Genomic DNA, 13,635 nt, shown 5'->3' with positions numbered 1-13,635 from the left:
AGGAGTTGTCCCTAGTCTGTAAACTCCAATATAATGCCCTTAGAAGCCTTAAACCCACTCATGCCTTTTTGGAAAAGTACTTAGAATAATTCCATGAGCAAGTAGAAGCCTTAAAACACCCTAGAACCCATCACCATGAGTTTACGGCCGTAAACTCATGGTGAGTAGTCCCTGGGCCGTAAACATGGTGTTAGGGGTTTACTCTCGGAGAGTAAACTCCATTCCTAAGCCATACGCACCTTTAGACGCTACCCGGGACACCCAAACACTTATCCAAAGTGTTTTCCGCTCCTTTGAGCGTGTATATTTGTTTAATTAGTATTAAATATACTAATTGTATGTGAACATATGTTATCATATGTTAAATAGGTCATTGTGTGTGTTTAAGTCCTTGCGTGACACCGAACGCCCAAACGGCACCTTCGTCGGACCTACTTACACTAGGTGAGTTCATACCCCTGAATGAACCTTTTAAATGTTTTCACATGTTTTATAGGGGGGAAATACAAGTTAAACATGCCAGTTATCATATCAATCACATGTGATTGATAACCCACATGCACAAGATTTTACCACTGTACATTGTTTTACCGAGTAGAACACTATAATGGTTTTCAATTGTTTCAAAACTCTTACTTATACTGTTTTATCTAAATTCATTTTAAACTGGTTTATGAAAGATTTTCTAAGGTTTTCAAACATATTTTACAAAAGAATACAAATTGTGATTTTCTCCGGACATAAAGGTTTTTCATCAAGGTTTCCCTTTTTTTCGACGTATACTTTTACTTGTTAAATACTGCTGCTTCCCTTATACTTATTTATTACTCCTACTCTGTAACGCTTTCACTTATACTTGAAGTGACTTATACTTGATGGACGCTTATACTTATTCACACTCTTACTTAGTGATACGATTCTACTTTTCTTATACTTGATATCGACTCTACTTCACTTATACTCGATACGCTCATACTTCACTTATTGTCGTCTCTACTTCGTGATACGCTTATACTTGTTCGACACTCTTACTTCACTTGCGATCACTCCTACTTCACTTGTTAGACACTCCTACTTCACAAAGATCACTCCTACTTGATACACACTCAGTCGTAGTTAGATGTATGTCTGTGCTTGTATAGATGCATATAAATAATGATTGAAGGACATAGGAAGGCTTGTCCGCCCTATTTCGTTTTCTTCGTCGAGATGTGGTCTGGTGGGATCGGATGTCCATCTGAAGGTCGTTTGATTCATTAACTATATATTATGTACACAAGCATAGACATATGGGTTTACTTCAATCAGTTCAGTTAAGAGTCTCTACCTCTAGTCTACACTTACATTAGAAACCCACTATTACGTAGTCTCAACCTCTAGTTCAGCACTTACACACTACCCACTATTTGGAAGTCTCTACCCACTATTTGGGATGCATCTTCAGGACACGGCCTTCTTCGTCGTCTAGTTGGTAACCAGAGTCTCCTGTAGGGAGAGCGGACATTGTGTGTATAGATCTATACGGGATTGACAACCCCGCACCCAGACTGCTAGCTACAGTCCCGGCCTACCAAGCCAACGGGTGACAAATGTCACATTTTAGACGCTTGTAGGGCGTCTGGTACTCTAGTCAGTATGGTTACGAGTATCCCGCGTTATCTTATAATTCATTGGCTTTAAGGTAACGGTATTTCGCCAGCAATTTACACTGTATGCTGGTAACTCATTTTCAGAGTCATACTGTTTTGACCTTACAAGACGTATCTTTCATTTGATACTGTCTGGGGTCTGTCTTCTCTGTTTTGACCTTACAAGACGTATCTTTCATTTGATATTGTCTGGGGTCTGTTTTCTCTGTTTTGACCTTACAAGACATATCTCTCATTTGATGTTGTATGGGGTCTGTATCCACTGTATTCACAGTATCCACTGTATTCACTGTTTTAGACCTTACTAGACGTATCTTTCATTTGATATTGTCAGCGGTCTGTATTCACTGTTTTGGACCTTACCAGCTGTACCTTTCATTTGGTATCTTCTGGGGTCTGTGTCTCTATTTGTTAGACTGAACCAGGCGTGTCGTTCGTTCGATACTCTCCTAGAGTCTATGATTCCTTGCCTTAGTCAGCAGTCATCACTGCTGAGGCATATGTTATTCCCTGACGTCATTTGCTTTCCTCAATAATGAAATTAAGTATTTTGATAATGATAGCAATTTAGGGAAAATAACTTTTTACCACATAACACTGACCAGCCTTGGTAGAAGGCTGCTTTTATTAAAGAAAAAATAGGATTTTCTGGAAAGGACTCTAATACACTGAAATCTCTTAAACTACTACTTTATAAAGTTATTTGGATAAATGTCACTAAATACTTATGAACTCACCAGCATTTGTAAAAATGCTGATACTCGCTTTTCAAATAGCTTGTATTCTCAGGTTAGCATTAGACAGGTACATCTCGGAGCTGTTGATGAAGATAGCTTAGTATCATGTTGTATCTATTCTATTACTTGTATTACTTTGAATTGTTGGAATGTAACCATGTAAAATTATTACTATTAATGCAATGTTTTTTTGTACTTTGATTACTATAATGCATATGTTGTGATACTTGACATGACGTCATCCACCCCATAACGTTTCCGCCGTTCCGGTTTTGGGGTGTGACACGCATGATGAACCGAACCTCGCACAAGGAACCGAAGCTACCTTCGGCCCATTTTGCCTCTTACCCTCTTTCGCCTCATTTCGCCTTCGGCCCATGACCAGAAGGGACCGAACCTCGGCCAGGACCGAGAGGTCTCGCAGGAAAGCCCATTTCTTCCCGGTTTTCGATCCCGACTTTGTTTTGGCTTCGTTTTTCATCGTTGAAACTCGGGATTTTCATCCGAAACTTTATTTTAACATTTAGGGACCCATATCTACTAATTACCCACGTTTTTGGGGATACAACCTTATCCATGAAGAGTGGGTGAAGTACAAAGATTGAGTGTTGACTTATCTTTGTATTATAACACAAGCAACCACCATACCCACTCCATAACAAACCCACACTCCTCCCCACCATCCCTAGTCACTTCCTTGTACCTTTCCATCAATCATCAGCCCCTCCCACGTTCTAAGAGCTAGAAAAAATCAACCTCTCTCCTCATTTTTACTCACTTGCTCTCCTTTCACCAAAAATCAAACACAACTTTTCTCTCAAACTTTTTCTCTCCATTTCGAGACTCCAAGGCTGATCATCAAGCTTTATTATACTCTTGGTAAGTATAATTCATCCTCCTTGTGATTATTACACTTCATTCTACTCCAATCATCGATTTCTTACACAAACTCCATCACTTTGATGTTAGATTCACGAAAATCTTCAAGACAACTTCTTAGTGTTCTTGAGTGGAACACTACTTTTCTCCATCATCCATCTACTGAAATCATATAAGTTTAGTTCATACCCCTATCTTTTCATGTTTTTTCTTAAGTTTTAAGGGGGGGATACAAGTAAAAACACCAAGAACACAACTAAACTTTCTCAACAGCTTTCATCAAGAAAGTTTAACTCCATTCACGGACTGTTTTGGGAAACTTAAACATTTTAGTTTTCAAAACTGTTTTAGGTGCAAGTAGTGCCTGTTCTTAGCTTTAGCATGACTACTTGCACATCTCCACGCGATTTTTCTACAAATTATGGTGATTTCTACAAAACTGCCTATCATTTCAAGAGCAAATCCGTACCAGTCTGCAATTATGGACTTTTTAACACAAGTTGGAGGTCATTAAAATTCATAATAAAATTTATGAAGAAAGTAGACTCATTTCCCAAACTCTCAGAATTTACCGATTCACTTTTCGACTTCGTATGATTTTTCTATGATTTTTCTAAAACAGGGCAGAAAGGTTAAAAACTAGTTAATGGCTTATAACTTTCGTAACACTTTGTATTATGTTGAGCAAATTGTATAACATTGAGTTCTAATTATTGAATGTGTTTCCTTGTTAGTCTATCATAATAAACTGAAATTTTGTCATTCATGATAAGATTCTTCATTCATTTAGAGCACATATATTAAGCTATAATAAGCATAGTTTATGGATTCATAGCGCTAATGTGTTTTCATAAAAGAGTTCTTATACATTGCAAACGTTTTGGATAAACTATAATAGGTATAGTTTATGTATCATTTACTTTTCAAACTTATTTATCAAAGGTTTTCAGTTTAGTTAACGTAAATCTGTTAATGAATAAGTTTGTGAGTCATTCGCTTCGGGTTACTTCCAAAGTAACAAAGTCAAAAAGTCCTATAAATTGTAACCAGAGTCTCTTGAAGGGAGAACGTGATAGTTGTGTATAGATCTATATTGGGTTTGACAAACCATACCTGAGGAGCTTGCAACAGCTAGACCGGCAGGTCTGTGGTGACAAGTGTCATTTAACGGCGACGCCTGAAAAACGTCGTATTACGAGGCCGTCTATGTCAAGTATGGTTATAATAGCTCGCATGTGGTACTAACAAATCGTAAGATTTACAGGTTCTACTTTAAATTAGTGAGTTATGTCGATTTAGCTCAAAGAAATTACCTTAAGTATGGAAAAATACTTGTACGCTTTCATATCAAAAAGGGTTTTATGTCGATTTAAAACCACGGTTATATCATTAAGTATGGAAAATACTTGTTTATTTTTGGTCTTGGGATTTAGGATCACATAACTTTTAAAAGGAAAATATTGGATTTTTCTTGGTGACACACAACACATTACAAAGAACGGTTTCCAAACTCTTTATGTCAAAAACTTACGAACTCACCAACTTAATTGTCGACACTTTTTCAAAACTAATTGTATTCTCAGGAATTCAGTGAAACAGAAAATCAACAGCGTTTTCAGGATGGGACGATAAATTGTCAAACAGTTCATTTTGTCATCATAATGTAATTTATTTGAATCATGTAAACATATACTTTGGTGTAACTTTTTCAATTATATTTATGATGGTTATATTTACTTTGAGCACTATTATACTCGTTGTGATACTATACATGAAGTCCTCCACCCCCGGACGTTTACGCAATCCTTGGTTTGGGGGTGTGACACTACACAATTAAGGAGAGTAGGGAAAGCACAACAGTTTCAAGTTGGAGTTGGATTTTCCCTGATCACCCAGATGAAGAACAGAAGTAGTAATGGGTGATGTCATAAGGGGAATCGTTTCAGCTTGATGAACATTATCAGCTTGAGGATAAGTGGACGGTTTTCGAGAAGGTTCATCCTAGATCATTGGCTTGGTACTATCTCCAACAGGAGGGTTGATCCACGATGTTCAGTGTCATCAACAAAGGAAGAGGGTGAAGAAGTAGTTCAAAAATGTATGTGCTTGTTCAGCCTTGGTGGAGAGTTCATTTTCTGAGTGAAGTCATCTCCCATGTCAATTACGGAGTCTTCTTCATCTTTATCAGTGTTTTCTTCCTCTTTATCCCCTTCTTTTCTTACCAGCTTCTGAATCATCATCATTATCTTCTTCATCACCAGCATCATCATTATCCTCTTCATCACAAGCAACATCATTGTTATTATCCTCTTTAGAGTCAGAGGATTCAACCACATAGTGTTTTTCAATCCAGTTTTTCATCCTTGCAGTAATAGGAAAATCATCCTTAGATTGAGCAGCATTGATAATGTTTGAGGAAAGTGCAGGAATTGGAATAATAATTCCATGACTTTCAACATAACTGTCTTTTTGAGACAAGATAATACCAAGCCAACAACGATAAGGAACATTTAATGGGTTTTTTTTCCAGTAATGCAATGAACCAGTTGATCAAGAAGAAGTTGAGAAAAGTCTAGTTTCTTGTTGTAAACAATAGAGTACAAAGTTCTTAGCTCAAAGAGATTCAAGTGATCTAAACTTCCAGTCTTGTGACCAGACATTTTCCAATCACACCTATTAAGGATTTCCACCCTGCACTAAAACATTGACGAAGAGTGTTCTTGTATGGATCACGAGTGAGGCCTGGAAGTTTGAAGCTATACCCTAATTCTTCACTAACATATTTGCAGCTTTCTTTAGAGGGTGTTTCAAAGTACCTTTTGAATCGAGGAAGATGAAGAGCAATTCAAAAGGATTCCACATCAATGGTAACCCTATATTGACCATCTCCAATGGTTCAAGCAACATTCTCAACAGAGCATGTATAGAAAAACACACATACTTTTTTAGGGTAGAAAGGTACCAGGAAATCACAGAATGCATATCGAAGAGGACCGCTTTTCACATAGTCAACAAAGTCTTAGACTCCTGAGTTTGTAAAATGCTTTGGGATTCATCCAAGAATGCCACGTTAGTGGATTAAATGATAGTGGTAGAGTCAAGAGCATGAGGACCTTTGATGATGTTAGCGTTGGGAGCAAACTCATACAAGGGCTTTGACATGGTGAAAACTTTGAGGAAGATGACGATTTGGAGTCTTTTTTAGAGAGAGAGCTTAATTGCTTGAATTGCTTGTAAAAGTGACCTAGGATGAAGAATCCCCAACTTATACCAAAATGGTTTCTTCCTTTTTATGTAATCATGAGTGACGATATATGTGTCGTAAAGATCTCATATCCCAAGATAATGAAGAATCTTTTAAGAAGATATCCAAAAAGTTACCATTTAGACAAGGAAGTTACATAAGTAAGACAAGTCATCTGTGGCAATGAGCATCAGATAAAGTGATTAGTGAATATGATTATCATGATCATATAGTTAGTTTGTGATGTCTCCTGGTAGTGTGGGCCAAAAGTACCATTCACCGAAATAGTATTTCGAGATCTCGTCAGTGTATGGTGTCATACGATGAATCATAAATGTCTTTTACTAGAAGAAAAATGGCAAGGGTGGATAGGTGTGTTTAATATAACACGAACAATGATATACCCATCGGCACTGATTTTTCAAGCTCTCATCAGTGTATGGTACATTACGTTAAATCATAAAACTTTAAAGAAGAATGCGAAGGTAAGAATGGATTGGTACGTGTGATAGCCTGTGGTTTTACATAGTGAATCAACAGGATCTGTTAAGAGATAAAGAAGAGAATAGATTGTTTCAGTCATTCTGAGGTGAAATCATTGTGAACCATTAATAGTTTAACTCAACAACAAGAAGTGATTTAAATTTACGTATCATAGAGTAAGTTGCAATCTAAAATCAAAGATTCCCCATTAATTTATAATTGTACAATGTCATACCTCAAACCAGGATATTAGGGACATGAACAACCCTTTGTCATTTAAGGACCTGACAAGTATCTCTTACGCTAATGACTAATCAATCACGGCAAGCCATTGGGTTATGCTCAATGTTTCAGCAGAACATGAGACTTGATGCATACAGCAAGCATGCTTCTAGGGACAGGGTCAAGTAAACATGATTAAATTAAAATAAACACCTTATCCTTTTTATCAATTTTTTATTTGGACCATGTGATCCCACTTTGAGAGTTTAGACAGTGCTAAACAATCAACGTGAGAGGGTGACTCAGCAGATGCTCTCACTGATGAGAAACTTAGAGAGAATTTGTCAAATATAACAGCATGCTTCTAAGGACGATCATGTGTCAAAAGTTCCATACTAGGCTCAAAATAGCCACCGTCAGATTCCTTTTTATAAAAATGGTACAAGATAAGAATAAAAGAATTAGTCAAACAAGAAAATAGTTGAAACAGGGAAATATGTGCAGCTTTTTTAGAAAGGTGATAAAGACTCGCTCCATCAAATCCTTGGAACTAAATGGTCATTAATGCACTTCCATTTTTCGAGATATCTACCACTTGAAATTTCATCTATAAAAGAAAACAAGCAAGATGAACCATATCACACAATAACATAATTCATAGTAAACAAGGAGAGAGAATGCCTTTAATCATTGAGGTTCTGCAGATTGATTCCAAGCTTCAAGATCACCAAGAACAAACGAAGAACATGAACTATTCTATGTAACCAACGAGTTAGAGGGATCCAATCTTTGTAACCTTCAAGTTATAAGAGTCACAAAGACGAAACTCAAACGTTCCATTCATTGAGATCCATGGAGGAAGAAAACATGCGATCACTGTCTTGTTGAAGATGCCTTTGGATCTTTGAGGTGATAACGTTGTAATGACAACATCTATGGAAATTAGTCGTGCCATATCACCTAACTTCATCTCATCCCATTAAAATAGAAATAGGTTATTAAAGACAGAGGGGACACTTAGTGGCATAGTTATCCCCCCATTTGGTCTCATTAGGATAACACAACATGCCAATCGGTGTGTGCATCAGTGTCATTGAAAGGGCATTTGTTGCTTAAGTAAAGATGCATAGTCATGATCAGCTGGTTTCACAAGGAGAGTGATGTATTTAAGGAATGACATGTTGATCCCTTAAAAGTAGTTCAGTAAGATAAGGCCACTATTGATAAAGAAGATCATGTAGGAAATGTGAGTATAAAAAGAAAGTGTACTCATAATGTGTACTTCTTTGTTAAAGAATAAAAGAAATTTTGTAATGCAAACAAGCCAAAAATAAATTAAAAGTGTAGCAGCTTATGTTCAAAAATTTAAAAGTAGCTAAGCATAAAACAAAAATAAAGTATCAGCGTCAAAATCAACAAATCAAACCATATAAATAACGTTCTCTCTGAGAGCAGAAAGCACGGTTTTGTTTTCAGAATTAAACACTTTTCCCTGATGACGATTGAAAAGAACTTTGTAACCAGCGTCACAAAGTTGATTGATGGAGATGAAGTTGCCTTTCAGTCCTTCTACGTAGAACACAACCTTCAGCCTAATTTTCTTGCATTCAAAAGTTCCAACACCTGTTACAGCTCTTCAACTATCGTCACTGAAAGTCACCATAGGACCATCCTTCTCTATAGAATTTGTTAGAAATGACTTGTAACCGGTCAAGTGTCTAGAACTTCCATTATCTAAGTACCAAGTTTGACCTAGATTTGGACTTGATCCTTTACCAGCGTGAGAATCAATAGTGTCACAAATGCCATCAGGGGAATCATTTACATGTGCCATGAGACCCTTAACGTTCAGCCCCTAATCTTTTGATGTCTCCTCTTCATCCAACCATTCTTCATGATCCTATTACTTTGCAATGAAGGCTTTCGGCAGAGAGATATTCTCTTTCTTCATGTGGGCCATTAGCTTCTTGTACAAAACTTATAGTTCTCAGGACTCTAGGCTTCTTTTTTTTCCTTGCAATCCTTGGCAAAATGGTCAAGTAATGCTTGAGGATAAGTGCAACATTCGTGACAAGTTCATCGGTGAGATCGTCATTACTTTCTTCACCTTGATCTCAATTATCTGAGTCGCTGATGGTTTTCCTTACTTCCTTTCGAGACACTAGGGCAACAAACTTTTCCTTTCTTGAGTCCTTCATGATTTCCTTACGAAGAGCTTTGGTCTCTTCATAATTTTGTAGATTACAAAATAAATAATTTAGATTCATGGAATTCATCTTCTCACCGTTCTTAATAACATCGGCGTGATGTTCCCAACTTTTCCAAAGAGAATCGAGAAACTTTAGAACCAAACGTGATGAGTGCTTGACGATCCCTAGCCTGTGCATATCATTAACCAAATAGTTATACGTATTGTAGTCATTGGTAAGAGACTCGCCGTGTTGAGAAAATAAATGCTCTTATCTCTGATTAAGATTATTGATGGTCGTAGCCTGAACTTCCACAGTGCCTTCATAAGCCACTGTCAGCATGTTCATCATCTCTTACGCTGATTCACAATTCTATATGAGATGATACACATAGTATGGAAGAGAATTTCCAATAGCGGCCCTGGCTTTCACATCAAGACTGAGCAGTCTCTTGTCATCATCATCATAACTCGTTGTTGGCAATGGGAACGTTGTTTACCATGGGTTGGTACATAGGAACATGGAGACCTTTTTCAACAATATTTCTCATCTCATAGTCAATGGTTTCAAGAACAACCATGGCCTTGGTTTTCCACACTGCGAAGTTGTGTTCATCAAAGGGGAGGAATTATGTTGAGACCAAAGGATTTAGGATTTCTTGAAATCAAAATTACAAATTAAATGTATCATAAACCCACTCTGATACCAATTGAAGGTTTGTGATGATAAGATACACTTCAAGTATGAATAACAACGTAAAACTAATCTAAGCAAAATAATCAACAAAAAGTAAATAACACAAAAGTTCTCCAAATCGCTCCTCTCACTAAGAAAATAGGTTTTTTCTTCACCAAGAAGACAGGTTTGTCACAAAGACAATCAACACAAAGTTTTGTTCCACAACATTAGGTTATGCCCTAATGTTGTTTATATACTAATCTATACAAGTATATCCCATGATTGACGGGATTCTATCTAATATATATGAAGAACAGATCTGATCATAAAGATATCGGATCTATGATCTATCCTATACCTATCTATATCATTAACTAATATATAAAGATTACACATAATACATATACTAAGTGTTGATGCTGGTAAACTTGATACGATGGCGTTGTCGACATGTAGAAGTTGATGCTGATAGATTAGCGTGTCAAGTGTTTCACTCATTGGATCTTAAGGTGTGACCTTATAGAGGTCTCCATCTGAGATTCAGAGTTTCCTTGGTCTAGTTGGGTATTATCGGAGATTTATTGAGAACTTTCCAGGATTGCAGTTTTGTTGACCAGTTTGACGAAGAAGTCTATTACTTTTCGTTGGTGTTTGATACTTTGAGACGGAAGTTATGTGAGGCTCTAATTTTATCCTTGTCGGAGGGTGTGGATGATATCATGGTATACTGTGATGTGACGATAATGGGTCTGGGTGTCGCAATGAAGCTGAGGGGTCATGTTATTGCTTATGATTCAAGGCAGCTTAAGCCTTATGAGGTGAACTTTCCCACTCATGATTTGAAGTTGGGGTTGGTGGTTTTTTCCCTCGAGATTTTGCATCATTACTTTTATGGGGTTCTTTTTATCATCTACATGGACCACAAGCGTTTGAGCTATTTGATGGGTCATCAAAATCTAAACATGAGGCAGCATAGGTGGCTTGATGTGGTGAAGGATTATGATTGTGAAATCATTTATCACCCTAAGAACGCCAACATGGTGGTCGATTTTGTTAGACTATAGGCGGCTGGTACTCCGATCAAGGATATATGTTTGAGGATGACAGTGATTACCCCACTCTTAGAGAAAATTCGTGAGGCTCTGGTTAAGGCTATGAAATATGAGCACCAGAAGAGTGAGCTTATTGTGCGCCAGGTGTCCTCTTTTGATTATGATAGCCAGGGATTATTGACCCTTCATTGGAGAGTTTGGGTTCCATATTTTGGAGGTTTGCTGGAGATTTTGATGGAGGAGGGGCATAAGTCAAAGTTTTTGATTCATCTGGGTGCAACAAAGCTACCTCTATGTTGATTATTGGTGGTCGTGCATGAATCGGGATGTAGCCTGGTATGTGGAGAGTTGCTTGACTTACAGGATAGTAAAGGCCAACCATCAGAGACCTCACGACAAGATGGAACCATGTTTACATTTGGAAATTGAAAGATATTACGATGGATTTTATCATGAAGCTATTGTGGACTGCATGAGGGGTAGATTTGATTTGGGTCATCAAGGATCGATTGACCAAGAGTGCGCACTTTGTTCCTATCCCGGGGAGCATATCTACAGAGAAAATAGCAGACGTATATATCCATGAGGTGGTGGCATGGCAAGGGATCCCAGTCATTGTTGTTTCTGAGCGGGATGTTCGGTTGACTTCCAGATTCTGGAGGAGATTTCATCAGGATTTTGGTACATAACTATACTTCATCATGGCCTTTCATCCGTATATTGATGGCCAGAGATATTGGACTATTTAGACATTGGAGGATATGCTAAGGGAATATGTATTGTATTTTAGCAGAAACTAGGATACGTATTTCCCATTGGTCGAGTATTCTTACAACAATAGCTATCACGCCAGTATCGATTGACCACCTTTTGAGATACTCTACGCAATGAGTGTTGTAGTAGGTGTCTAAGCCCATAACTATAATTGGTATGTACTTTATTTCATATTAGCGCGGTCCTTTTGGGTTGCCTTCATACTAGCAACTAGACAGGATGACCTATTAAGAAAGAGGAAGAATTTATTATTTGATTAATAAATTGAATTAAACGATTTATTAATGTATTATGGAAATAATATATTAATTAAAAATCATATTATTTAATTAATATTTAATCATAAATTAATTTGGAATTAATTGTGGGATTAAAGGAATTAATTAAATGTATAGGGGTTGTTTGGCAATTTATTCATAGTTGTGGATTTGGGTTCTAGAACCCTCCTAGATGGGTTGGACAAAATCTTCTAGGGAAGCCCTAGAAATTTAGTCCAGGAGGCTCTTCGATGATGTTCTTGGGTTTCTTAGACCTTAAGCTAAGGAATTAGGGTTTCCTCTTTAAAACTCTAGCTTTAGCCTTAGGTTACCAACAACTATATCAAGGGCATACCCCTTAGGGATTTCGGCCAATCATTCTAGCGCTAAGAAGAGCCGAAATATTGAAGCTTTCTCATCCTCTTCTCTCATACATCCTCTTGCTAAGTGTGTTTGTGATCCATTAGAGGTGTTACACTTGTGACACTAGTTCTCAAGCTTCAACAACTTCAAGGAATTGATTGTTATTACTATATAACAATTAAAGGTTAGTCTACTTTCTCTTATTGTGAACTTCGATTATAGTAGATGTCTCCTAGGGTTTATTCTTTTGTGTTCAATACTTGCATGTCCAATACTGAAAACATAGATCCTACAAATTAGGTTGCATGCACATATAGGGATTGTTTGTTATGATCAAAACCCATAAGTGGTATCAGAGCCTATGTTTGTTTTCTATTGAATATGATGAAATTGGTTGAACATGACCATCAGGGTTTATGGCAATTAAACCCATTGAAGTTAGGTTTTTTGCAAATTAGGGTTTCCTGACACTAATTTCAAAAATTTGCGTAAGGGTTTGAACCCTTTCCTTTGGCCTTCTAATATTTAAAATTTAGGGTTTCCTAACCTAAGGGATTTTTTAAAATATGGCAAGGATTGAAAACGTTGTCTTCCTCCCCAACTAAAATTAAAATATAATATTTACTATATGTATAAGACAAGCCAGTCGAACCGCTAGTACGCCTCATTCATGAAGTAGATCTATAAAGGGAGTTTAAGGAAGCGGCCTATAAAATGATCGCCATTGGGTATCCACTCTTACCCATCGTTCCCTTGATTGGTGGGTGGTCGTTAGCCAAACGGGTTTGATAGGACACTTAATTCTCGTTAATAAGTAAAATGAAATTAATAAAGTAACTAAATGTTTTTATTAAAAATGTGAATTTGATGCTAATCCATGAAATTGCACATTGCACTTTATAAAATTCGTTAGTGGAGTGTGTGTGGTTAACCAGCACACTCATATGGACTAATAAAGGGTGGCAATGGGTGTCTCATAAATTATCGTTGATTAATGGAGCGTGTGCGGCTAACTGGCACATTAATTAGATGATAAATGACATCGAGAGTACAAAGCTAATTTGCATGGTTATTCACATCTTGTTTGTGATCCTCGGTATCCTAGTTA

This window comes from Lactuca serriola, chromosome 3 (genome assembly GCF_051521515.1).
Source record: "Lactuca serriola cultivar US96UC23 chromosome 3, Lser_US96UC23_V15, whole genome shotgun sequence".
In the NCBI taxonomy this organism is placed as follows: Eukaryota; Viridiplantae; Streptophyta; class Magnoliopsida; order Asterales; family Asteraceae; genus Lactuca; species Lactuca serriola.
The sequence above is the reverse complement of the archived record's forward strand: the minus strand, read 5'-3'. Positions refer to the sequence as shown.